Source organism: Sinohyriopsis cumingii, chromosome 3 (assembly GCF_028554795.1).
Source record: "Sinohyriopsis cumingii isolate HCF-2022 chromosome 3, ASM2855479v2, whole genome shotgun sequence".
NCBI classification, from domain to species: Eukaryota; Metazoa; Mollusca; class Bivalvia; order Unionida; family Unionidae; genus Sinohyriopsis; species Sinohyriopsis cumingii.
The window spans coordinates 66,383,084-66,409,719 of record NC_142963.1 but is presented as its reverse complement, the minus strand read 5'-3'; the positions used below and the strand labels follow the sequence as shown (position 1 = coordinate 66,409,719).

Genomic DNA, 26,636 nt, shown 5'->3' with positions numbered 1-26,636 from the left:
ATATAAGATAATGATGATGATGATCATCATCATCATCAATAAAATTATTATTATAATAAAATAACATACAGGCTATCTACTGTAATGAATGGTCACATCAATATAGTATAGATACCAGTACAGTTCACTGAACTTTTACTATTCCACCAGTTTAGTTTATATGAGCACATTATCTATTTTCTCCCTTGTAATGAGGAAATTGTAGGCAGGAGAAAGTTAGATGAGTTGAGGGTGAGGATAACTGCATACAATAAATCTGAGAGGATGATTGAGTATGAGTGTGGACTTACACATATTTATAATTTATTTCTTAGAGAGGTTTATAAGTAAAATAATCCACTAACTACATGAGCACAACTTATTTATTGAATCTTATTCTCGTCATAAATTCAGAGTGGATTTGAGCAGGCAACAACTTTTTCCGGTAAAAAAACCCCAATGTATTAATATTGTCCTGAACAAAACAAACTAAACCATCTTATTCTATAAGTCAAATCATCCACTAAGAAGTCTCTTTCTCTCACTATCTCACCATAAAACATTGTTTTTATAATGTAAAGTATTCTGTTTTCGTTTAGCAATACATGTTAATTCTCTTTACCTCATAGTATCATTGAACACCATCACAGCCCAATTTCACTTCCAATTATTGTCTTGAAGGGTGAGGATGTCACACAATCAGCACTTGAAGACACATAGCTAACCAGGTACAAATAATACCATCCTTTGGAGATGTTGTATTGTATACCCTTCAACAGCCATTCAGTAAAATTCAGTGTATCACATCCAAATACCGCAAGCCATAGAGATATTTCATAACTTTATCTCATCATATGTAAGTCACGTATATAATCCATGATATTAGCAAGTTACTCATGGCACCGCTACTGTTCTGATGAGTTCTGCAGTAATGTTGTTTGTGTTTGTTGTCTTCACAGCTTGAGTGACTTGGCCACTGCATCAACATATTCTCTCAAAATGGTGGAATCGTCATGTAACTGATAGACAAATTCTCCACCATCATGCAAGGAGAAGTTAATGCAGTGCTCAAGGCACATAAGCCAGACAAAGCACCAATACTATTCCTGCAGAACACATCAGACCAAGTGGCAATTCCATGAGTAAATTCCTAACTCAAATACATAAGACAGGGAAATGAACAAAGCATGGACAAAATTGGTAATCACAACAATGCCAAAGATCCATATGTTCCAACTGTGCTTAAACTACTGAAAGAACAGTTAGATAAGCCATTCCAGGAAGGTAATGTTCTAAATGTTTCTAGATAGGCTGAAACCCTGAGCACAGGAAGTCATAAAAGGTGGCAGGTTTCAGTTAAGATATTTTCAGAATACAATTGCTTGTGAAAAATATGTCCAATATCAAATTGAACTGTTCCTTATGTTCATAAACTTTAAATATTTTTGACCCACTGTGGCATGAGGTATGCTGGCCTACCAAGGGTAAACTTAACAATGAGAACAAACACACAAACACCATCTAAAAACTATAAAGGAACTCAGAAAAGGCAGTTATTGTAAATGGTACGATGCGGAGTGGTTCTAAACAACAACGGGCATGCATGAAGGTTCTTAATCTCAAATACGTTGCTTAACAGCTTCTTGGTGTATCAGATGACTATGAACACAATTAATAAACTTTCACTGTTGAAAGACGCATCATCACAAACCTATGATTTCCAGATGACATCAGTGGATTTGCACAGTCTACCATGGTAAACAAGGGAAGTTCAATTATAGAAGCAAATCTAGAATCACCCTGGCTGTAGGTATCCTCTCCAAATTGAAAGCGTCATTAAGTAGATCAGATTGAGATTTATTAGGGCACTGTTCATATCAATGTTTCCAAACATCTGTGCAACATGGACTTTAAAAAGACTTAAAGAAGAATAAGACTCCATAAAACACGATGCAACATATATTTTAAGCATCCGTTTCATTGATTGCAGAACAAATGAAGTAGGCGACACTGTCCATTCAGCCACTTGGGATCATGATGACCTCCTACCAACTGTTAAGGGAACATCCCGCTTATAGAAGCATTAGCACCGATAAAAGAAATATATATCACAAATCAGCTACTCATACAGTGAACGACCCAAGACATTGAGAATATATTGGGTACAGATGAACAAAACCTTAAAAAGGTATTGACATTGTATAAAAGACAGAACAAATAAAGTGTACTCTTGACCTCTCAATTTATGCTCCATAAAATAACTCCATACGATAAATAAAACATTGAGATGGTTCGTGATTCAAGATCAGTAGCGTAAGCATTGCACTGAAAAGAAAGGCACTTATGTTTTGTAAATTAACAATACCCAATCCATTGTATGGTAGAAGAGAACAAAGAAAAGCAGAAACCTATTTCTTTGGTAAATTGATGATACAGAGCAGAGAAAATCTTGAAATTATTTGGAAATAAGCTAGGGTTTATCTTTCAAACTGTGCATGTATTTACTCACCAACACACTGTGTTTGAGATGTGGATGCGACTTGGTTGGTTGTGGTTCCACTGGGACATGAGATGCAGGAGGTCTGCTCCGTACTTGGCTGGTAGGTACCAACAGGGCAAGATTGGCAAATACCACTTGTATTCCGGAAGAAACCAGAATTACATATTGCTGTATTGAAAAAATGTGTACAATAATTTATCTGTTGAATATCACAAATTTTGAAATCATTTGTAGTGCAAAGTAAAACTAATCGGTGACTTAATTCAGACACCTTTTATAGTGGATTACGAATAGAATATAACAACCCAAATTGTGTTCAAAATCTCATTAATGGCCACTTTGCCATCAAAATAATTGCAATATACTTTAAATAGTATATTTTATTGATGTCATATTTCCAGTTTTAATACATCTCTGGGTGATGAAGATGTTATGGTAACCATTTTTCTTGAATTATCTCCCATTAGCATATATGGATATAAAGACCTATCACTCTGGACATAATTTAATTATTTATAAACCATTTTTAAAAATTCAATTGCACAAAACAAATTACATTCCAAACATGAAGCACTAAACACATACTTAACAGTTTATAATTTATCTAGGAGATGGAAAGACTATATCAATTCCTGTATGGAAAATATAAAATCCTGATTCGTTGTTCACATATTCAACCCTAAATACATCAAGGTATATATAATTTTAATTTAACAATGCCAGTTAAATCCAGGGAACATTATACGACAAATAAAGTAAATTAGGATGAAAACCCAATCGAAGAAAGAAATAAACATTCTGTACATTTGTAAAGCAATAGGCTGTTGATTGGTAAAAAGGCATGGTCTAAATTAATTGATCAACTTTACTTAAATGTTCTATGAATAAGTCGTGGCATTAGGAAATTAATATAGTTTTGTGAAACTGTCTGAATGAATTATTTAATACAGGTCATTATGTGATCTAGTGAATAAATTCCTTACCGACACACTGTATAGAGGAGGTGGAGCCAGTCTGAAGTGTGATTGTACCAGTCGGGCATGAAATACAAGAAGTCTGTCCGGAGGATGGCTGGTAAGTTCCAACAGGACAGGTCTGACAATTGCCCAAGGTGTTTAGGAAAAAACCCGTTGAGCACACAGCTACAAATGAATAAAATTAATACAGTTTCTCCAGATCTAAGTTGAAATATATTTATATTCCTTGTACAACGCATTAAAGAGTCAGAAAATGCTATACACTAAACCACTTTATCTATCACCTTTAGGATGAGGAAACTGAAGGCAGGAGGATAAACATGGGTGCATTGAGGGTGAAATAAAATTGCATACAATAAATCTAAGGGGATGATTGAAGATGAGAGTAGACTTACAAACATTTTGCAATTATGTTTGTTATTTGACAGGTTTATAGTAAAGTAATCAACTAACTATAGTAACATGATCTCTCTCTCTCTCATGTTTGACAGGTTTATAGTAAAGTAATCAACTAACTATAGTAACATGATCTCTCTCTCTCTCTCTCTCTTGTTTGACAGGTTTATAGTAAAGTAATCAACTAACTATAGTAACATGATCTCAATCTCTCTCTCATGTTTGACAGGTTTATAGTAAAGTAATCAACTAACTATAGTAACATGATCTCTCTCTCTCTCTCTCTTTGTCTCTCTCTCATGTTTGACAGGTTTATAGTAAAGTAATCAACTAACTATAGTAACATGATCTCTCTCTCTCTCTCATGTTGTAAATTCAGAGTGGATATGGGCTAACACTCATTTTCCTGGTAAACACCCCCAAAACATTATATTACTATTGTCCTGAATAAAGCAACCCGAGCTGCTTTTCTCTCAAAGTCATACTGTCCACTAAAAATCTCTTTCTCTCACCCCCATAATACTCACACCTAAAAGTGAGTGATCAATCATGTCATCAGTTTTTAATGTAAATTATTCTGTCTTCATATATCAGCACATGCTAATTTTTCATTGACCATTGGTATCATCTAGCTCCCACCCACCAGCAACCAAATTTATTCCAATGATAAACAGGTGCTCTGTAATATCACCCTGTTTGCTTCCATAATCACTGTTGACTATTACTGGATAGGTCTAGTGATACCTCAAAGGTTCAGACTATAATAGAGAAGTTCAAAATCAGAACATGTAATTAATTGTCGAAATATGTAAAGCCAATCTCTGTAATTGATTTACATATTTCGCTACCAGGTGTCTAGAAATTAACAAAGAAACATAATATGGCAGAAAAAACATAACTTAGATAAAATAGAATTTAAACACTTATTTTGTAAAATAGCATTGCAATTAACCTGTAAATGAATTCATTTAAATTATCTGTCTTTGTCATTTGTGATGAAATATAATTTAAATTAAATAGCCTCTCTGTTTACTTTCATGGAAGATTTTATTCTCTTTTCTGATTAATGTCAAGTACTAAAATCAGCAGGAAGCAACTAGGCAATCATGCATAGTATATAATTTTCACGTATTTTTCAGTATTCAGTGAATCATATTGTTACAAGTTAGGGGTCTTTACTTGACCGAGCGGTTGTCAAAACCCTGGCGTGATTCTCGCTAGAAATCATAAGTTTACCCTAACTTTCCAAAGAATTCCATAAAACTTCAGTTGTAAATTATAAAGCCCGACGTGTCCATTCTGTACCTAAATTTTACTCTAATCAAAGCAAGACCACAGATAAATCAATCTGCCAAATATCTATCAACCGCACATCTGCATGGTTTATCTTCATCAGGTTTCCGTACCGCCAGGCATTCACGCTGTAAAAGCTATATGAGTATTCCCTAACACTGGGAACTATTTTAACTATGCCACCCTAGGCCAGTCAACCCATAGTTTCCAGGCACATTTTGCCAGTAAAACTGCACCACATCTGCCACCATGGCAACATAAACGGTATCTGCCAAGTCCCTTTTTATTTATTCCTTTGTGTTATTTACCGGTTTCCTACCGTAAATAATGACACTGCAGTCACAAAACCAATATACACCACTAGATTTTAACATTGACTATCTTACAACAGAGACATTCTTTCAGTTTTGGCTTGAATTCACTACTAGTGAACCATGGCATCATGGAAACTCACTAACACTTCACTCCATGACGTTTGCTCCTAGCAATTAGCTAATTATTTTGGGCTAAGGATATTTCCAGTGTGTCGAAATCCAATAATCACACAAGTAATCACACAAATCTAAGAATTCCTTAGAATGGTGTGCTATAACCAAATGCGCATACTCCAACTTTATTACAATATAATTTAATATATCTCCTTATTTCTCTAGACAGGGATAAGTTTTGAATCTTAAGATGCAAAGGGTGACTTGTTAGTGTCCATATTTTTTCCGAGTTGCATTCATTGAATCTGTGAGAGTGTTAGGATGTTACATATGTATAAAATAAACAATGTTAGCAAATCAGTCAAGGCACCGCTACCATTTCTGTTGAGTTCTTTTAAATGGTACACATGGGGAGTGGTTTTCATCAACATTGCTTGTGCGTAAAGGTTTCTTAATATTAAATATGTTGCTTAACATCTTGGTGAACATCATATATCACATGCCTCAGAATATGACAAGCAAATTCTCACTGCTTGGAAAATGCGCCATCACAAACCTCTGATTTCTATATGATGTCAGTGCACGTGCATGCTCTAAGAGAACATACTAGTAGATATCACAACCAAATTAAGCAGACTTTTCAAAGTTTGAGTTAAATACAAGTCCTGAAGAAACAAATGTAATGACAGAAGATTAAACCATCTTTAAAATAACATCTCAGATATTGGATGTTCTACGCTACTCAAAATAGCTCATATATATCATGATAAACGAGGGAGTTTCAATAATAGAAACAAAATTCAGAATCGCCTTGGCCATAGTGCCCTCTCTAAAATGAAAACTGTCATTACGAAGATCTGAGTGAAACTAATTAGGGCACTGGTCATAACAGTATTTTCAAACACCTGTAAAACATCGACTTTAAATAAAGAGAGTGAAAGAAGAATAAGAGTTCTTAAAAGGGAATGTGATAATTACATCCTAAGCATCCAGTTTGTTGACTGCAAGACAAACAAAAAAGTAGGCATTCAGCCACTTTAGACCATGAGGACTTATTACCAATCGTGAAGAATGGAAAGATCAGCTAAAAACAGAGTTAGCACAGGAAAAAGGAACATCTGTGTCATATTCTCTGATGTGTCCTACACTGAATGGCCCAAACCCTTGAGAATTATCAAGTACAGATCGACATAACCCTATTCACAATTCTGCAATGAACATTCCATAATAAAATTCCATACTTTAAATAAAACATTAAGAGTATGCGATACAGAATATATAACATAACCATTGGTTAGAGAAGAAAGGCGATCACTTTTTGCAAATCTACAATACATAGCATAGCAGATTACTATTTCTTTGATGCACTTGAAGAACTAGATCTGATTTGGCTAGGGTTGATCTTTCAACTATTGCATATATTTACTCACCAACACACTGTGTTTGCGATGAGGATGCAACTTGGTTGGTTGTGGTTCCACTGGGACATGAGATACAGGAGGTCTGCTCCGTACTTGGCTGGTAGGTACCAATAGGGCATGACTGACAAATACCACTCGTAGTCCGGAAGAAACCAGAATTGCATATTGCTGTATCAGAAAATGTGCAACTGCTTTTTCATCTGCTGTATCAACATCACCAATTTTCATATCATTTATAAAGGGACATAACTCACATATTATCTTTTACAATGGATTAACACACATCATTTACATAAATAAAAATCGATGGTGATATGGCTCATCCATTTGTAGGTCTATATAGACAGATATACTGCATTACCAGTCAAGCTGAAGCCAACTAGTAGAAACATAAAACATTTTCAAGCTTCGATTCCAGTACAAATAGTTATGTAAACTTTTTTAATTTGAGCAATTTTTATGTTTAGTGTTTGTCTTGTCTCGATATTGTGTTTGCATTTGAAAAAGATTTAGTTGGAGTTAAAGTACCCAGGCTAGTGAGAAACTAGTTTTGCACTGTATATATATATATATATATATATATATATATATATATATATATATATATATATATATATATATATATATATCTGGAGCTTCAATTTTAAATCTACTTTTCTAAATATATTATTGAACTGTAATAAATAAGTTAAGCATACCATCAGCTGTTTTTTCTTGAAAAAATGTTATCTTTTGGACAATAAATCCTTCTTGCTCTTGCAATCGCTCTTTATCCACTTTATAAAGTTACTTAGGGGTAATTATACTTTTCGACATACCTTTCAAAAAGGAATACAGTTTCTACAGAGTTTTTTCACAGAAAGCCCATGCATTAACAGAATTTTCTAATTATATTTCTAAACAATAGTCCTTGGAAAAAACTATTTACACATATTACTTTCAACAAATGTAAAATCTGGACCTCTAGTTACTTTCAAAAATGAAGAACAGAACATATTTAGTTTGTTGTAATAGAAAATATCATATTCAACTTCACCCTAGAACTGGAGCTAGTTCATGAATAAGGCAGATGAATGCTTTCTAAATTCTTTTCACGCCCTTTATAGTTCTTATCTTTCTGTTAATTATAGATGTTTGTATTGACTAATATTGTGATTACAAATAAATATTTATCTGAAATTTATTTGTATTGATTTTGATTTTTCCTAACTGTTTATCTGTCTTTGAATCAAAAGTATTACATGTCTGAATTTAGGTTAATTAACTAATTATAAAGACATAATTATATTAAACATTAATGCACTTTGTACATGTATTGAGCATTAACAATAACTTTAAATTTTCATTTTTACTCACAAGACTCTAAGTAAAACATATATAAAGGATACACTATGTCTCCATGCAATGAGTGTTTGTGTGTGTGCCTGAGAGTAATTTGTCATATTCAGCAGTAAATTAACATTTTAATGTGACAATTTTTGAGTTAAAGGTGAAAAATTATCCTTCTTGTTCATTGCAGAATGATGTTTTTTAATTTGCTAAATTACAATTTGACCTTTAGTTTTAGCATTAATTAACATTCTATGCCATAAAATATTAGAGTCGGATGGACGTCCAACTGAGGAAAGTAATAATCGTTCTGTACATTTTAAAGAATTATATCATTCCAAAGATAACAATATAGGTGCTTTTACAGAATCATTAATTGGCAGAGTCTCAAATGGTCGAAGAATAAGTGTCTCATTTTGTCGTAGTATTGGAAAATGAATACATTTTGCTGTTGTTGTTGTTGTTGTTGTGGGGTTTAATGCCATATTTCAGCACACAATAGGCTTATACATGGCAGCCATTATTAATAGTGGAGGAAGAAACCGGGAAAACCCTGGAAAGAACCACCGACCTACTAGAAGCTACTGGCAAGCTTTCTCACATACCCACATTGGCTGAATCCGAGACTCAAACCACCGCAGGCGGCGGTGAGATGGCAGTGATCCGTAACAGAGACCGCTTTAGACCACTCGGCCACTCGGGGCCCCAATAATACATTTTGCAACGTTGTGAGTGAAATTCCTTACCAACACACTGTGAAGAGGAAGTGGAACCAGCCTGAAGTGTGATTGTACCACTCTGGCAGGAAATACAAGAAGTCTGTCCTGAGGATGGTTGGTAAGTTCCTACTGAACATGCCTGGCAATTTCCCTGGGTGTTGAGGAAAAATCCCGCCGAGCAAATGGCTAAAAAGGAATAAAAGTATCACAGTCTAACCAAATGTGAGATTAAATCTACTTATATTCTTTGTATAATGCAACAAAGAATCATGCAATGTTATATACTAACCCAACAATCCAGAACATCAGCATTCATGGAGTGATCATATGTGTGTGTGTGTATGTATGTATGTATGTATGTATGCATGCTTGCATCATTCCACTCATAGGCTCATTGTTTATTTTGCCGCTCACAATATGATGTTTTCAGATCAAGTGAATTCAGTTAAATATTTCGCTACATTGTATTTAATGTAGAAATTACTTATAAAATAAACACAGACAGGCCTTTAGTCCAGTACACTTTCTCTCAATTTTGTTTAAATTCTTTTGAATATTTTCAAAAGAAACATGTAGTAAGAATGTAGAAAGCGGAAATGTTTTAATGGCAGATTACTGGTTTTGAATATTTCAAAATATTTCAAAATTATTCCAACACTGACAACTAAAACATCTCCAAAACGTTCAGAAGCAAAATCAACAAGATAAAAACTTTTTCGTTTGAACATAATGTAATAAATATATTAAAAAAGAGTTTTGGTGCTGAACAACATTTGAAAAGAGAAGACATGGATGGAAAAGATGCTCAAAGACAATGACACAAAAAGAACCAGTAATACATCCAAAGGAAAAAAAAAATGCCATACTACTGATATTCAAGAAGATTGAATAATTCAATAGTACTTGTGAATAAAGTATTACATCAAAAAATTCATCGTAAATAAACTCACGATTTCTAACAATGCAAATGACTGAGTATGCAAATAATTAACACATGATACCACTACTAATTGAATGGTTATGGAAACAGAAACTATTCTACAGGTCAAATCCTTTTATTCAAAATTCCAACACATCTCTCCTCCTACAGCAAAGAACTATATATCCAAAGACTATAACTGTAACACATATAATAAATAAAACTAAAAATTCAGATGTACACATCCTGCCTTGGTGAAGAGAGTACGGTAATAAATGGAAAATGAATGGATTTAATATACATTGCATGTTACCTTAGACAAAGACAAATTTACGAAATCGCTGAAACGCATTTTTATAAAACTGCAAAAGATCATACAAAGGTGGGAAAATAAAACACATTCTTTGGTGCACCAGATTGTGCATGGTAGAGTAGAAATAGGTTTGGTCATCTGTCAGGGTATATCTTCCAGCGTCTGTTTTACTCACCAACACACTGTGCTTGAGATGTGGATGCGATTTTGTTGGTTGAGGTTCCACTGGGACAAGAAATACATGAGGTCTGTTCAGTACTTGGTTGGTAGGTACCAATGGGGCATGCTTGGCAACTACCACCCGTATTCCGGTAGAATCCGGAACTACATACAGCTGGATTGAAAATATTTGCAATTTTGATCTAGCAGTTATCAATTTCAAATTTATTTGCACTGAATGTTGTATTAAAATCGCGGTCTCAGTTCTCATATAATTTATTGATGCATGTCTTTTAGCGTATCTGCAGTAAAAACTACTCATAAAAATTATTTGTTTAATGTTTGTTTATATTAAAAACATGAATTTGTTTTCAAACATTGCTTTATTATCATCTTTTTATGTTACTATTGGTGGTTCGATAGCAGACCTAAAACAGAATCTAGTCATCATGGTTGAGTCACATTTGATTTGCATGTTGACAGAAAACTAAATATTTGCTTGAAATTAATCACACATGATTGAATGCTATTCAGATATATTTCTCAGAGGTTATATTCCATAAAAACGTGACACTATAAAATCGTTTTGATTTCATTAATCGATCGATTGCAGGATTTTCTGTGTATCATGTTTTCTTGTATCAAGGTCATGCACGATAAAAACAATGTCGGTAAACTATGTGAAAGAAACATTTAATACAGCTTGACAGTAAGTAAATATTATTGTAATCTAGAGTACACATTTCTTACCGACACACTGTGCAGAGGAAACTGAAGCAGTCTGAAGCGTAATTGTACCAGTCTGGCATGAAATACAAGACGTTTGTCCAGAGGACGGCTGATAAGTTCCAATTGCACAGGCCTGACAGAAGCCCAGGGGGTGGAGAAAAAAGCCCGCTGGGCAGAGGCCTATAAATAGATACGACAAGAGTTTTTATATTAGATTTTAGATCAAGTACCCATATGCTGCCCTTTCCTTCACATGAAACTGATAAATCCAGTGACCATAGACGACTGCAACACTTTCATAGACATGAATGTATTTGGTACATTACTTTTAACTCTCTCTGTGTGTGTGTGTGTGTGTATGTGTTTGTGCATATGTATGTGTGCTGTTCATCTGCTTGATCAATCCTTTCAAAATCTATAACTCTGAGGGAAGAGATTGCGCCAGACAGAGCGATTATATGAGAGAATTTCCTTGCCCTTGGTTCCGTATTGAAGTGTTTCAATGATAACTTGAGGGAATCTTTGAAGTATGTCTTCTGACCACCCTGAGATGGCTTTCCCTCCTTTAGCCTGAGGTAGAAGTTGTTGTTTTCTTTACTAGCTCCTCTGATATCCTGATGATGTGGCCTACCCATCTCAACTGTAATATCATTAGAAGAGTATGAATGCTGGGAATGCATACTTATATGAGAACCTCAGTGTGTGGAACCATGTCCTGACATCATATCCTAACAGTTTTGAAAGGCAGTCCACGTGAGAACGATTCAGCTTTCCTGGCATGGTGTCTGTAAAATGTCCAGGTTTGGCAAGCATACAGCATTGTCAGTCATTTTGACTGGTTTCATCATCAATGTGGACGGGACTGGGACAGTGTGCTGTCGATATACTTTGTGGCATGTCAGGCTCATATTGAGCATTCAGGTAACATTCGTCAGCAAATAGGACTTCACAATCGGTCAATTCTAGTAAAGTTTTCGCCTGAAATCTCCTCAAGAAGAGCTTCCCGTCAGTCCAGTATATGATATAGATCTCCATGTTATAAGCATGGAAGGCATTGGTAAGCATGGCAGTGAACATCATCCTGAGATGTTCTGGGGCTATGATCACACAGCCTTGTTTCACTCCATTGGTGACAGGAATGGTTCAGGTGACTTGCCGTCACCCACGTCATGAGCAAGCATGTCATCATGAAATTTCCTAATCATCACGATGAATGTTCTTGGAAACCAAATTTTGCTATGTATTTCGAAAAGCCACCCAAAAAAACCCCGGCTGAATGTGTTTTCGTTTTGTTGTTTTCTTTTGTCACGAGTTCTGTTCCTGGCAGTTCTCCTGGAGCTAACGAGCTGCAAATACCATGTCTATGGTATCTCATCTTTCCTGAAGCCAAATTAACGATTTGGCAAGATTTGGAAAGTTATTGACAGCAAGAAGATACCTTGATAGTTGTCACAAGATTGTTGCTTGTCTTTACGCTTGTAGTAGTGGACTACTGCAGCATCTTTGTAGTCATGGGAATTAGTTTCCCTGAGCATCACAGTGACTGGAAGAGTTTAATCAGTTTTTATTTCGCGTGGGATTTCTGTTGGTTTGCTCTAGATGCTTTTCCATTTGACAGCAGTTTAATTGTTTTCATGGTCCAATGCAGCATTGGGTTACTAGTAAGTGTTATGTTGAATTCCATTTGTGACAATAATATCCCTCCTGAATGAAATATGACTGTTGATTGAGGATCTTGAAGTGTTCTGTCTATCATTGAAGTATCTTTTCCTTGTCAGATAGCACTGTGGCACTGTCAGCACTCAGTATAGGATATGCTGCTAAAGACTGGCCAGTAAATTATCTTCATAGAACTGCTTCATGTCATTCCCTCTAGCTGGCTGTGATTTTTAGGCAGGGTCATTTTCGCTGTTCTTTACCTCATTCACAACCGAAGAAAGTGTAGCCAAGAAAGTGTAGCCAGTTCCAGCATGGGTGAGTTCTCTTTTCTCAGCTAAGCCAGTTTCACCCAGGAATCCTATCTCGATGTTGAATCTTGCCATATACCAACTATAGCAATTGTACTCTCTGGTCTAACTGCCGATGTGCTATCTAAATGTGCGAGTATGCTCCAGGCACTGATGGTTAGTTGTATTATCTTGTTTTCTTGTTAAATGTTTGATCCTTTTCGTGGAATATTTGCCAACCAAGTTTTGCTGACCAGGGTTAAAGTGATTCAAGCAATCTTTAGGGCACTTTCTTTAACCCATTCCTGATGCTACGGAGTTGAGCAGTGTAATCCTAAAATGAGCTGACCAGTCGCCCATTGGCATGCCACGTTTGACTGCTGCTTAGGTTCAGTATAAAGCAACCCTATGCCGTGCTAATGTTCTCAAAATGTCTGCAGCAAGAACTCCAAGTGTATCCGCACCTGCAGCTTTACTGCTTGTCCATTGCCACTGAGTTTTAATGTATCTTGTATGGGAGGGAAATAATGCCAAGCCTTGCAGGTGAATTGAATTAAAGTGGGTGAAATTTGCGCATTGTTGCCATCACTCACTTGTCCAGATTTTAAGAACTCCTGTGGCACGACGATGTTGAAACATCTGGAGACAAGTGCAGATGTAATGAATGGGCATGTTATCAGTTCTTACTGGACAAGAGAGAATGCCCTGATGCTGTCTACTTAGCTCTTGCTATCTGCCTTCACAGCTGTGGCCAAGAATATCTGCTCGGCCGCCTGAACCATAAGAAATTACTTTCCACAGGAGTTGGGTTTAGCCCTCCATTCTGAGTCCATAGCCACAGTACCGTCTACAGCTACATGACTGTAGGAAATCCTAATGTTCTCAAAATTAATAAATGATTTCAAAAGTGCATGAATGGATGACTGACTGAGTAAACAGTGCAGGATCTTGAATTTGACTCATCTCCATGGTTATTTTGTCATGTGCCAACGTCAGACCTTCAAAGAAACATTTAATATGATAACGAATATTTCATTTCACATTGCCTCTCTAATTATTTATTTCTTTTTTTGATAAATTTGTACTTATTAATTTTTAGAAGGGATTTTATCAAAAACCTATGGATTGATTTGCTTTTTTGCAGCATGCATGACTGTCCTTGCTGCTATAATTATAATGTAGCCAATGCTGTCAACCATGATGGTGAATATCCCTCTGACCATCAGCATCATTATTATTGATACTTTAAGAATTGCAACTTTATTTATTTATTTATTCCAAATTATTTATTTTATTTATTATTATTATTATTATTATTATTATTATTAATGGTGGTGGTTATTGTATTCTTGGCGTTGGTGTTCACCTGAAGGACTTAGAAATACAGCATAAACAGTGTTATACTTTTTGTTGCAGAGGTGATGGTGCTGAGGATAATGATTGTGTTGATGGCAATAATTGCAGTTGCAATGCAGAAATATTTGCTTTCTTTAGTTAATGTTATGTGGTTGTTTTTCAAGCTTTATAAATATAATAGAGATTTATATGGAAGAATTCAGTTGCTTAACTGATAATAAGTTGCAAATAAATCTGATCTCAACCATAAAGTATAGCTCAGCTTGAAGCTAATTTATTCCCTATCATAAGAAGAAATTACATTTGCGAACTTATTTTCATTCATCCTTGATTTAATTATAGTAGTTGTTTTAGGCAGTATCATATTTGTACGCATCCATGTATATGTCTTTTGTTAAACATGTGCATTATTTCGAGTCTTAGGTACTCCCATGGGTTAGAGGGCGTTGTATGCCACATGCTCCCCAAACCATCACACCAGCCTGGTACACAATATATGCCACCTACTGTGTGCCATACATAATTATGTTTCATCTTAATTTGTGTTGAGTGATGGTTCGTGAAACTGCCAATTTTCTTGTCTTTAAGGTGATGAAAATTCTCAAACAGTGAATGCCATTTAGCAGCCTCCGAAAGGAATTACTGCCAGATTTTGAAAACAGTTTTGTCTCACCTTTAACATATACTTTTATAACGGAAAGATGAATAATGCATGTCATAGATCTCACTTCTGTAAAACAATTTTAAGTGATGGTATTAGTGCGTAGAATGGCAAAGTAGCCTTCAAAATAAGTAATATGATGCCGTAAATGTGCGTTTCATCAGCTTAATTTATAAATGATCATTTTATCTTCTTTCACCCTTGTAATGAGGATATTGAAGGTAGGGCAGGAGAAGAAAGGTAGGAAATTCGTCAAAACAAACCACTGATTTCCAGATAACATGAATGGATTTGTACAGTCTACCCTGGTAAACAAGGAAAGTTCAATAATAGAAGAAAACCCAGAATCCTCTTGACCGTAGGAGCCCTCTAGAAAATGAAAAGCATGTTTACAAGCATCAGAGTGAGACTAATTAGGGCACTGATCATAACTGTATTTCCAAACGCCCGTGAAACATTGATTTTAAGAAGGGAGACCGAAAGACGAATAAAACAGCTTAAAACATCGTGCCGTAGGACTCAACACAACACGTTGCGATAGATACATTTTAAGTATCCATTTCATCGAATGCAGAATAAAGGGAGAAGTATGCAACACCATCCATTCAGTCACTTGAGATCATGATGATCTCCTACTAATTTTGAGAAAGGAACGATACTCTGATAGAAACGTTGGTACATGAAAAAGAAACATCTGTGTCAAATTCTTGTATGGATCACGAAACACCTAATCCTACAGCGAATGACCCAAGACCTTGAGAATATTTCGGATATTGATCACCAAAACCTTAAAAAGGTATCTACGTCATATTAAAGACAGAACAAACAAAACTTACTCTTACCCTCAATTCTGCGATGAATACACCATAATATAACTCCATACGTTAAATGAAACATAATGATATCACGCGGTTCAGGACAAGAAAGGCACTTATGTTTCAAACATCAACAACACCCAATCCATTGTATGGTAGAAGAGAACAAAGTAAAGCAGAAACCTATTTCTTTGGTACACTTAATGATGCAGAGTAGATAAAAACTTGAACCAATCTGGGAATATGCTAGGATTGATCTTTCAACTTGTGCATGTGTTTACTCACCAACACACTGTGTTTGTGATGTTGATGCAACTTGGTTGGTTGTGGTTCCACTTGGACACGAGATACAGGAGGTCTGTTCTGTACTCGGCTGGTAGGTACCAACAGGGCATGATTGGCAATTACCACTCGTATTCCGGAAGAAACCAGAATTACATATTGCTGTATCGAGAAAATGTGTACACAAAAATAACTGTTGAATGTCACAAATTTCGAAATCATTTGTAGTGCATAGTTTAACAAATGAGGGGACTTAATTCAGACTCCTTTTATAGTGGATTACCAACAGAATATAACGAACTAAATTGTTTGTCTTCAAAATCTCATTAATTGTCATAACAATCATTGAAATATATTTTTTAAATAACGCATATTATCGACATCATATTTCAAGTGGTAATATGATGGTGAGAGGTGAAAAAAACATGGTTTTCATTGAAGTTGAATTATGTTCCATTTGCTTAATGGTATATAAAGATCTATTGGTTTGAACAGAATTTAATTCTTTAAAAACCTTTTCAAACAATTATATTGCACTATAGAAATTATATTCTAAAGTTAGAGCACTGAACTCACCGTTTATAGTTTATAATATAATTATAAATGTTAAATATTGATAATTGCTCATCATTTGCATTAAGGGATTAAAGAAAAATGAGCACATTTTATCTTCTTATATTGATCTAAAGTATATTTAGGAGACGGAAATACAACATGGATTTCTGTACAGAAAAGTTTAAATACTGATTAATAGTTTACGTGTTCAACCCTAAATGTAACAAGGAATATATATATATATATATATATATATATATATATATATATATATATATATATATATATATATATATATATATATATACAGTGTGACCCCGCTATAGTGCGCTCCGTTATAACATGAATTCGGATATAACACAGTCGTGGCGTGGCTCCCGAAATTTCATATACATGCACTTTTCTTGTGCACACAAAATTCTTTCTTAAAAGGAACCAAAAAAAATGTAAAAAGTTTGTTATCATTTTGGGGAAGAGATTGCGTACGAATAATAAATACAAGACGATCGCTTGGCTCCTAAAATTTTATATGTATTTTTCTCGTACACGAAAAAGTATTTTTTTTTTCTTAAAAGTACGAGGGAAAAAAAAAGCATACAAAGTTTATTCTGGGATCGCGTAGGTATTCGCCAATGTTGCAAACTTGGATTGTTTTTCCTTACTGGCTGCAAAACATACCATGTGTTTTTTTTTATTGGCGACATTGTTCTCTGTTTAAACTTTTATATACAACCATTGGTTTGGAGTGCAGAAATTCAGAGGCCCCACGAAAGGAAGCCGTAAACTGGATATCCAAATTTATCTATTGTTACAGAAACAAATTCTTTGTCCGTATTGGCAAACCATCTAAACAGTGCATTGTTATATCATAATCCGCTTATCTTGACATCTGAATGTTGTGAAATATTCGCTTTTTTGTTGTTGACATTTCTGGTAACGGAGATCAACCGGACGAGGCATTGTCTAGTAATCTATCTTTCATCGGATTTTCGGTCGCTCACTAGTAATTAATATATTTAAAAAGACTGACATTTGTATGTGTATGATAAGTAAAATTCCCCTTCTCTTTACTCAGAATTAAATCCTTCAGAACGCTCACATTTTCTGTAATAATCACTGTAATCATAATACCTTCGTCTCTATCGTCCGTTGACCCTTTGTTACTTTTCAGACGCATGCATGGAAGGCAGCATCATGCTGCTACCACAAATGTAAAAAAAAATTACATCTTACTTATTGGTTTATTCAATAGGCATGGAGGGACAGTAACTAGAATAGTCCAAACGACGGCCAATTCCTTTTCAAAAATGTACCCAGATAAAATAGTTTGCTGAAATTTCAAAGGAAACAGTTTACCTTTGAAGTACAGACTGTTATGAAAACGTACTCAGCAAATGGAAAAAATACCAGTCTCAGTCATGCAATACAATTATTTGATGTTGCCGCCACGATTAGAAATGGGCATTTGTTTGGTTCCCCAACGCTGTCCTTTAGCAGTGACTTCAATAACGCATGCTACCTTCATCAAAGTAAACCAACTACAATCTTTCAATAGCAGTCAAGAACTTTTCTTCAAAGGAAGTCAGTCCCAAACTTAAATAAAAGTGACGGAATCTGATGGATTTTTGCATTTTCCAACATGACTGGAACACGTTAACTTTGCCGTGAGAGTTTCATTTTTGTAGTTAAAAAGTTTATGCTTATGAACGCTACCAAGGGTGGCTTAAAACGCAAAATGACTTTTACCGACTTGGAACGTACTGAAAAGTAAATGTGCTTCGTCATTCGTTACGTGATTGTGCTATGTTTTTCCACAGACCAATATGACCTGTTACAAAATTATTGAATATTTTAAAGCTGTGTGTGTGCATATTTTAAATGGAATCACTTGTATTGTAAATTCAATGTATATGATGAGGTTCGCAGGTGAGTACACGGTGTTGATACTCTATTCATGCTATACATTAGACATTTATATATAAACAGGATTCACGTATATGTGCCAATTCATGGTTCTCTAAATAAAGTAAACTGTTATATATGTCTTCTCTGTTTTTAGTACAGGTGTGTCACAGAATTAGGCAAAGAAATAACTTGGTTTTGTCTTAAAAACAATTAGACTATTTCTCGTTGTACATACGTAGAACGTTATATAGGGTGAATGTGTTTTTCCAGGTAAGCGACTGTATTACATGTACCTAGCCACAGATTACTTGTGTCAGGTATCATGAATAACATGATATGCACGGGTATTCTACCCCGACTTGTACTCACTCTCCTATGGATTTAAGTAAGACGAATCACGAAAAACCACACTGGTCGATTTTGGATCACGTCAAGGAGTATACACTCTCCCTTATTCCCCAGCCATAGGGGTAAGTGTTAAATTTACATTCTTTTTATTTAATAGGCGAAGCTTATTCGGTTTGTACTGTGTTATCGCGTAATAATGTGTTTTTTTTACAACGCAGATGTTTTTAAAAAGTATTATCATATATCTAAAAATTATACAGAAACTATTATGTCCCATTTGGTTTTATTATAGCTGTTTCTGTGTTGGAAGCTGTTTCTGACTGTGTTTGAAGATGATTCTGACTGTGTTCGTAGCTGACCGTTTGTAGTTGACTGTTATAGTAGCTGACTATTATGGTAGCTGACCGTGTTTGTAGCCGTGAATGTCTATGAAATGTTATTGTGAATATAACTAGAGCGGTCCGAAGCTGTATGAAGCCGTCTAAAGTTTCTTGGAGTCATCTGCAGCTTCCAGAACAACGCTGTCTGTTGTGATAACATTATCGTGAATCTTAGTCGTGATAAGATTATTGTGAATCTTAGTCGTGATAAGATTATTGTGAATCTTAGTCGTGATAAGATTATTGTGAATCTTAAGTTGTGTCAAAGATTATTTTGAATCTTAAGGTGTGTCAAAGATTATTTTGAATCTTAAATTGTGTCAAAGATTATTGTGAATCTTAAGTTGTGTCAAAGATTATTTTGAATCTTAAGTTGTGTCAAAGATTATTGTGAATCTTAAGTTGTGTCAAAGATTATTGTGAATCTTATGTTGTGTCAAAGATTATTGTGAATCTTAAGTTGTGTCAAAGATTATTGTGAATCTTAAGTTGTGTCAAAGATTATTGTGAATCTTAAGTTGTGTCAAAGATTATTGTGAATCTTAAGTTGTGTCAAAGATTATTGTGAATCTTAAGTTGTGTCAAAGATTATTTTGAATCTTAAGTTGTGTCAAAGATTATTTTGAATCTTAAGTTGTGTCAAAGATTATTGTGAATCTTAAGTTGTGTCAAAGATTATTGTGAATCTTAAGTTGTGTCAAAGATTATTGTGAATCTTAAGTTGTGTCAAAGATTATTTTGAATCTTAAGTTGTGTCAAAGATTATTTTGAATCTTAAGTTGTGTCAAAGATTATTTTGAATCTTAAGTTGTGTCAAAGATTATTTTGAATCTTAAGTTGTGTCAAAGATTATTTTGAATCTTAAGTTGTGTCAAAGATTATTTTGAATCTTTAGGTGTGTCACAGATTATTTTGAATCTTTAGGTGTGTCAAGAGTATTTTGAATCTTGTGTAAGATTATTTTTGAATCTTTATAATTTTGTTCGAGATTTTGTGAATATCTTGTTGAACAAAATACTGTTTAAGGGGTAAGTGCAGTCCATGAGGGTTCTTGGATCTGCACTTCATTTTATTTAATATTTGTTTTGTTTATTTTCAATTGTATTTTTTTTCATCATATATTTATCATTATTAATTCATTCATAAATTTCCATCTTTCCCACATTGTGTTTGGCTTGTTCATTTGGTCCAAAAACCCACTCGGTTACAATTCTCATTTAATATGCATCAATTTAAGATGGTATCTGTGTCAATGAAGCACGTACTTTACCGCCCGCATTTATTACCTACACCCCCTACAATTTTTGTTGGTACATTTTCTTCAGCTAACTGACCTGGTTGCTTATAACACGGTTCGGTCTATAGCGCGATCCGTGTTTTAGCGCAGGGTCACACTTTGTATATATATATATATATATATATGTATATGTATATTCTAATGATTTTATTTAAACTTTGACAGATATGTACATGTGAGTACAGCCATTAAAACATATAAGTATATGAATATTTATAGACATTTATACGTATAAATAAGGCTTTTCAACAAGCGCAGGAATGAAAGAACTGAGGATATTGGGTGTAGTTATTGGGTGATGCATTGTAAATTGTCACCATGATGCCGAAATATGTGCCATCTACGTGAAGGTTGATATAACTAGGGAAAAAACTATATATACATAGATATTTGATACAATTTATATATCATGAATACATTTCCCGATTAAGAAAGAAATTTAATTCACTTCATACATTGTCACATCATTAATTTTCTGTCATTTCCGATTTTGGTCGAATAAATAAATACACAAATAGAATTTTATAAATCATATTTTACCACCTTTTCCTAATCCATAGCAATGGTATTTGTTTGCATTTTTCTCTCACACGACACAAAGTAAAACGTATATGAATTAAACTCTGGTTCTTAGTCCAATGAGTGTGTTATGGTGGGAGGGGTGAATATGTAATGCTCTACAGTAAATTAATATATTTTAACAGCATGATTATATGAGTCAAATATCTTTCTTGAACATTACAAAGGACATCGTCCAAGTTCGTATCTTTTAATTTAGAATGCTTTTTAGCTTCATGTAACATTATATGAAACAAGGTAAATTCGGATGGAAACATTATAAAAGAATGAAATAAACTTTCTGTACATCATATAAATCAATAGACTGTTTAAAGGATAAAAATGTGCGTTTTAAATTCATTAATCGACTTTACTAAAACATTCTACGAAAAAGTGTTATTTTTGTGGCATTGGAATTAAAATACTTCTGCTAAACTTTGCGAATGAGCTATTTCATATAGTTCATTACGTAAAACATATTGTGATCAAGGAAATATATTAATTACTGACACACTGTGTAGAGGAGGTGAACAATCTATGCCATAACATAGTAAATTCGAATGAACGTATAATTGAGGAAGGTAATCAAATTTTTTGTACATTGGCAAAGATTTATGTCATTTAAAAGATAACAAGAGAGGCACGTTTCAAAATCGTTTATTGGCTGATGATTTGGAAATGTTCGGCGAATAAGTATGTCATTTTGTCGTGGCACTGGAAATGTAATTTTGCGAAACCTTGTGACTGAAATATTAATTACAGTTTGTTAGGGAAAAGCTCTTTTGATCTAGTGAATAAATTCCTTACCAACACACTGTGCAGAGGAGGTGGAGCCAGTCTGAAGTGTGATTGTACCAGTCGGGCAGGAAATACAAGAAGTCTGCCCCGAGGACGGCTGGTAAGTTCCAATAGGACAGGTCTGACAGTTGCCCAGGGTGTTGAGGAAAAATCCATTTGAGCACACGGCTACAAATGAATAAAATAATCACATGTTGCTTAGATCTGAGTTTAAATTTACTCATGCTCTTTGTAGAAAGACATAAAGAGAAATGAAATGCAATATACACAACCACTTTCCATAACATTTTAATTCATGGTGTGGTTCTATTCTGTATGTATGCATTTATGTACCGACAGACGGACCAACGGTGTAGGAGAGAGTGAGGTTCATAAATATGTATCACAGTAATTAAGTTATAGGTGATAAATGCATATGCTCATCTTTCATTCTGATGCGAAACAGGCTATTTTCGACCAAGTGAACTATGTGAAACGAAGTTCTATATCTAAGCACATGTAATTAGCGAACGCAAGAACAGTTAGTACATTTAGCTTTGTAGAATACTTTTCTTGCTATCTGTCAAATTTTGTGAGATATCCAACTTGTTCGTTTAAGATAGTAAGTAACAACAGATTGAATATAGAAATTACTTCTAAAAAGGACTACTCCGCTAAGGTTTCTGTCAGTTTAGAATAAATTATTGCAAATATTTTGGAAAGAATCTTGTGCAAGCATCAGTGGCATTACAAGATGAATTGACGTGATATATTGAGAGCAGAAAGGTTTTAATGACTGTATACATATTTTGCACATTTAAAATTACTCAAATGTTGACAAACAAAGCATCTCTAAAAACTTCAGAAACAAACACATCAAGGAAAGAAAGCAGACTCCGTTTAAATATAATATAATAATAAATAACTGTGAATAAGGTTGAGGTAACAAACCATTTTGGAAAAGAGAAGACATCAAACAAAGCTCCTGAGAGGTGTTGACACAAAAAAGCCCAAAACAATAATAAATTAAAACAAAACACAATGCCATACTCGAGATGGTCAAGAAGATTGCATACTTCAGTACTTGATGTGAGACTTTCATTAAATAAAAAATGTCACTCTGTAGCTAGTTTGTACACTCAGCATCGTAAATACAATCACTATTTCTAACAAGGGTTAAGAATATAATCCTGTAAATGGTAGAATACGCAAATAACTGAGGCAGGATATCCCTTTCGAACTGTTATGGACATAGAAGCGATTCTACAGGTCAAATCCTTCACTACATTCTAAAACATGCCTATTCTCACAACGGAAAACCATATATTCATGTGACATCCGTCGTACAATAACATATTAAAAATACTGTCGAAGATAGGCATATTATACCTTGGTGTTTGGGGTGTTTGTAAATAAATGTTCCATATTTTAGGCAAGGGCAAATTTAGGAAATGGCCAACACACATTATTCAGTACTGCTAAAGAGCATTTAAATGTTGAGAAAACAAATTATTTGTGTAGCAGATCATACAGGGTAGAATAGAAATAAATTTGATGATCTGTTAGGGTATATCTTCTTGAGTCTATTTTACTCACCAACACACTGTGCTTGAGATGTGGATCCAATTTGGTTGGTTGAGGTTCCACTGGGACAAGATATACACGAGGTCTGCTCAGTACTCGACTGGTAGGTACCAATGGGGCATGCTTGGCAACTACCACCCGTAGTCCGGTAGAATCCAGAACTACATATAGCTGGATTCAGAATATTTACAATTTTTAACTCTTCTTTCTTAGTCATCAATTTCAAAATCACTTGTATAGAATGATGTGTTAAAATTGCATTCTCAGTTGTAATATATATTATCTGTGTGTCTCTTTTGCTGTAGTTCCAGTAGAAAATACTCATAAAATAATTATTTGAACAAACCAAATTTAAATGTTTGTGTTAAAATACTGGGATTTTCTAACTTCCGTTTTTCCGTGTCGTTGGTTGGACAGCAGATCTAAAACGGAACCTATTTATCATAGTTGAGACGTCTTTGATTTGCATGTTGATAGAAAATGTTGTATTCACTTGAGAAGAATTTTATACAACTGCATAATATTCAGATATATTTCTAAAACAGTATCTTCCATAGAAAGTGACGACATAAAAGCACTTCAATTTCATTAATTGGATATTTCAGCATTTCTGTGTGTGACTCTTTCGTGCTGTCGAGGTCATGCACAAAAAAACAATGTCGTCAAGCTCTGTCAAAAAAGTATTTAATACAGTTTGATAAGACGTAACAATTATTGTAATCTAGGGTACAAATGTCTTACCGACACACTGTATAGAGGAAGTTGAAGCAGTCTGAAGCGTAGTTGTACCACTCTGGCATGAAATACAAGAAGTTTGTCCGGAGGATGGCTGATAAGTTCCCAAAGCACAGGCCTGACAAAAGCCCAGGGTGTGGAGAAAAAAGCCCGCTGAGCAGAGGCCTATAAATAGATACAATGACACGATTTTTCTTCTTCAGATTTTAGATAAATTACCCGTATGCCCTTTCCTAAATATGAAACCGATAAATGTTAATACGCAATGTATGGAGTGTTTTCCTCTTGACCATGCATCTAAGTATGTGGGATTCCATGTATGTATATGTATCTCTGACTTCATGAATGCTAATTTGTGCTCTGAACCTTCTATAGCACACATTTGACAGGAGATACTGCATGAGTTTGCTTGATCAATAAAGTACATGTTGCTGTTTTAGCATTACGTTGCTCCATATTATACTGTGCCTATGTAATTCTCCTCTGTTTAATATCTGTAGTTAGGAGGGGATGAGACTGCAAAAGGTGGAATAATTCTGTGCGAAATCTTACTTAGACTGAGGATCACTTTTTATATGCCTCAAGAATTATTTCTGTCCTTAAACTTGCTGCAGGAAACAATTTTACTCGCACTTCTGACATATTATTTACGTGGTCTGCTCATCTAAAATGTGATTTCATTAGCAGAGTGCTGATGCTTGGATTCCCTACCCGTGTGAAACCCTCAGTGTTGGGGATCATGTTCTGCAATCTTATCTTGAATGGTTTCCTGTTGCAGCCCATGTGAGGATGGTTAAGCTTCTTGGTATGGTGTCTGTACACTGTTCAAGTTTAACGCACGCATGGCACTATCGACAACCTCTATGGCTGTGTAGACTTTACGTTCAATTTCATTTCTAGACTGATGCTTCTACGTTTCCACATGTTTGGGCAGAGTTTGCCAAAGGCCACACTTACTTTAGCAATTCTGACATTGGTTTCATCATCGTTGTGGACGGGACATGACAGTGTAATGCCGAGATATGTAAACCTTTCCATTGCAAGGAATATTTGGCCATTACTGCGAGGATAGGCTCTATGTTACGCATTCAGGATAATGCATCACCTCTGTCATGTTCAAACTATCACAAGATGAAGAAAAATAGTCCATGTTCTGTTGCATGTAGATTCAGATTTGGCAATCAGGGAACAGTCATCAGAAATTAGGGGTTCACAAACATTCACTTCTTGTACCTTTGTCTTTGACTGTAGTCTTATCATATTGAAGACAGTGAGCAGCACATAGCCTTGTTTCACTCAATTGCAGACGTGGAATGGTTCAGTTGACTCACCGTCATCCGCGACACGAGCGAGCATGCCTGAAATTGGTATTGGGTATTGCTTAGAGATCTGTTCGTAGCAGTCCGCCTGGAGCTGACGGGCTGCAAGTACCATGTCTGTTGTAATGTTTCCTTTTCGGAGTCACAATAACGTTTAAGCAGAATTCTGGCCAGGTTTTTGGAGACTATTGACAGCAAGGGAATATAACTTATGGTTGTCATACGATTGTCTGTTGCCATTCCACTTGTACAATTAGACGTTGGAAGTATCCTTGTGATCCTAGGACATTGTGGAAGAGTTCCATTAGTTTCTGTGCCATATAAGAGTCACCGGTTTTTAGTCTTCTGTTGGTATAAGATCTGCTGCAGGTGATTTGCCAGTTGACAACAGGTTAACTGCTTTCACAGTTTCAGTCGCGCTGGAAAACTAACGAAGGTTATTTTGATTCCCATTTGGGACATTGGATAATTTGCTTCATCACTGATATATGACTGATGATTGAGAATGTTTTTGAAGTGTTCTGCCCACCATTGATATATCTTTTCCTTGTCCGAGATCACTGTGGCATAGTCAACATTCAGTATGAGATATATTGCCAATGACTGGCCAGTAAATTGTAATCATATAAGTTTTTGATGCCATTATCTCTAGCTAGGAATGATTCCTTGGTAAACCAAAATCAACATCTCTTTGATGTTCCTTGCTCGGCCACACCTGAAGAAGGTGGAGCTGGTTCCTTCTTCGGTAAGTTGTCCGTCCGCAGCTGGGCGAGTTTCACTCAAACTCCCATTTCGATGTTGAATCTGGACAGTTATTTACCAACCAGAGCCGTTTCTCTCTCTGGTCTATCTGTTGATGTAATGTACATAATTACGAGTACTTTCCAGGCACTGATGATGAGTTGCATCACCTTGTCTTCTTGTTAGGTTTTTGATCTTTAATGTGAAACCATCAT

General features: G+C 35.0%; 1 protein-coding gene across 1 annotated transcript in view; it reads right to left on the bottom strand.

The window, feature by feature from the left end:
* The window catches only part of LOC149803013 (uncharacterized), a 124,961-nt gene that overhangs the window by 79,264 nt on the left and 19,061 nt on the right, over window positions 1-26,636 (bottom strand). The window contains exons 10-19 of the mRNA XM_089952567.1: window positions 24,368-24,526; window positions 23,639-23,797; window positions 22,073-22,231; window positions 16,226-16,384; window positions 11,184-11,342; window positions 10,450-10,608; window positions 9,070-9,228; window positions 7,004-7,162; window positions 3,463-3,621; window positions 2,489-2,647 (exon numbers count right to left, since the gene is read on the bottom strand). The gene's annotated coding sequence lies outside the window, so the exon portion shown is untranslated. The remainder of the gene's footprint in view (window positions 1-2,488; window positions 2,648-3,462; window positions 3,622-7,003; window positions 7,163-9,069; window positions 9,229-10,449; window positions 10,609-11,183; window positions 11,343-16,225; window positions 16,385-22,072; window positions 22,232-23,638; window positions 23,798-24,367; window positions 24,527-26,636) is intronic.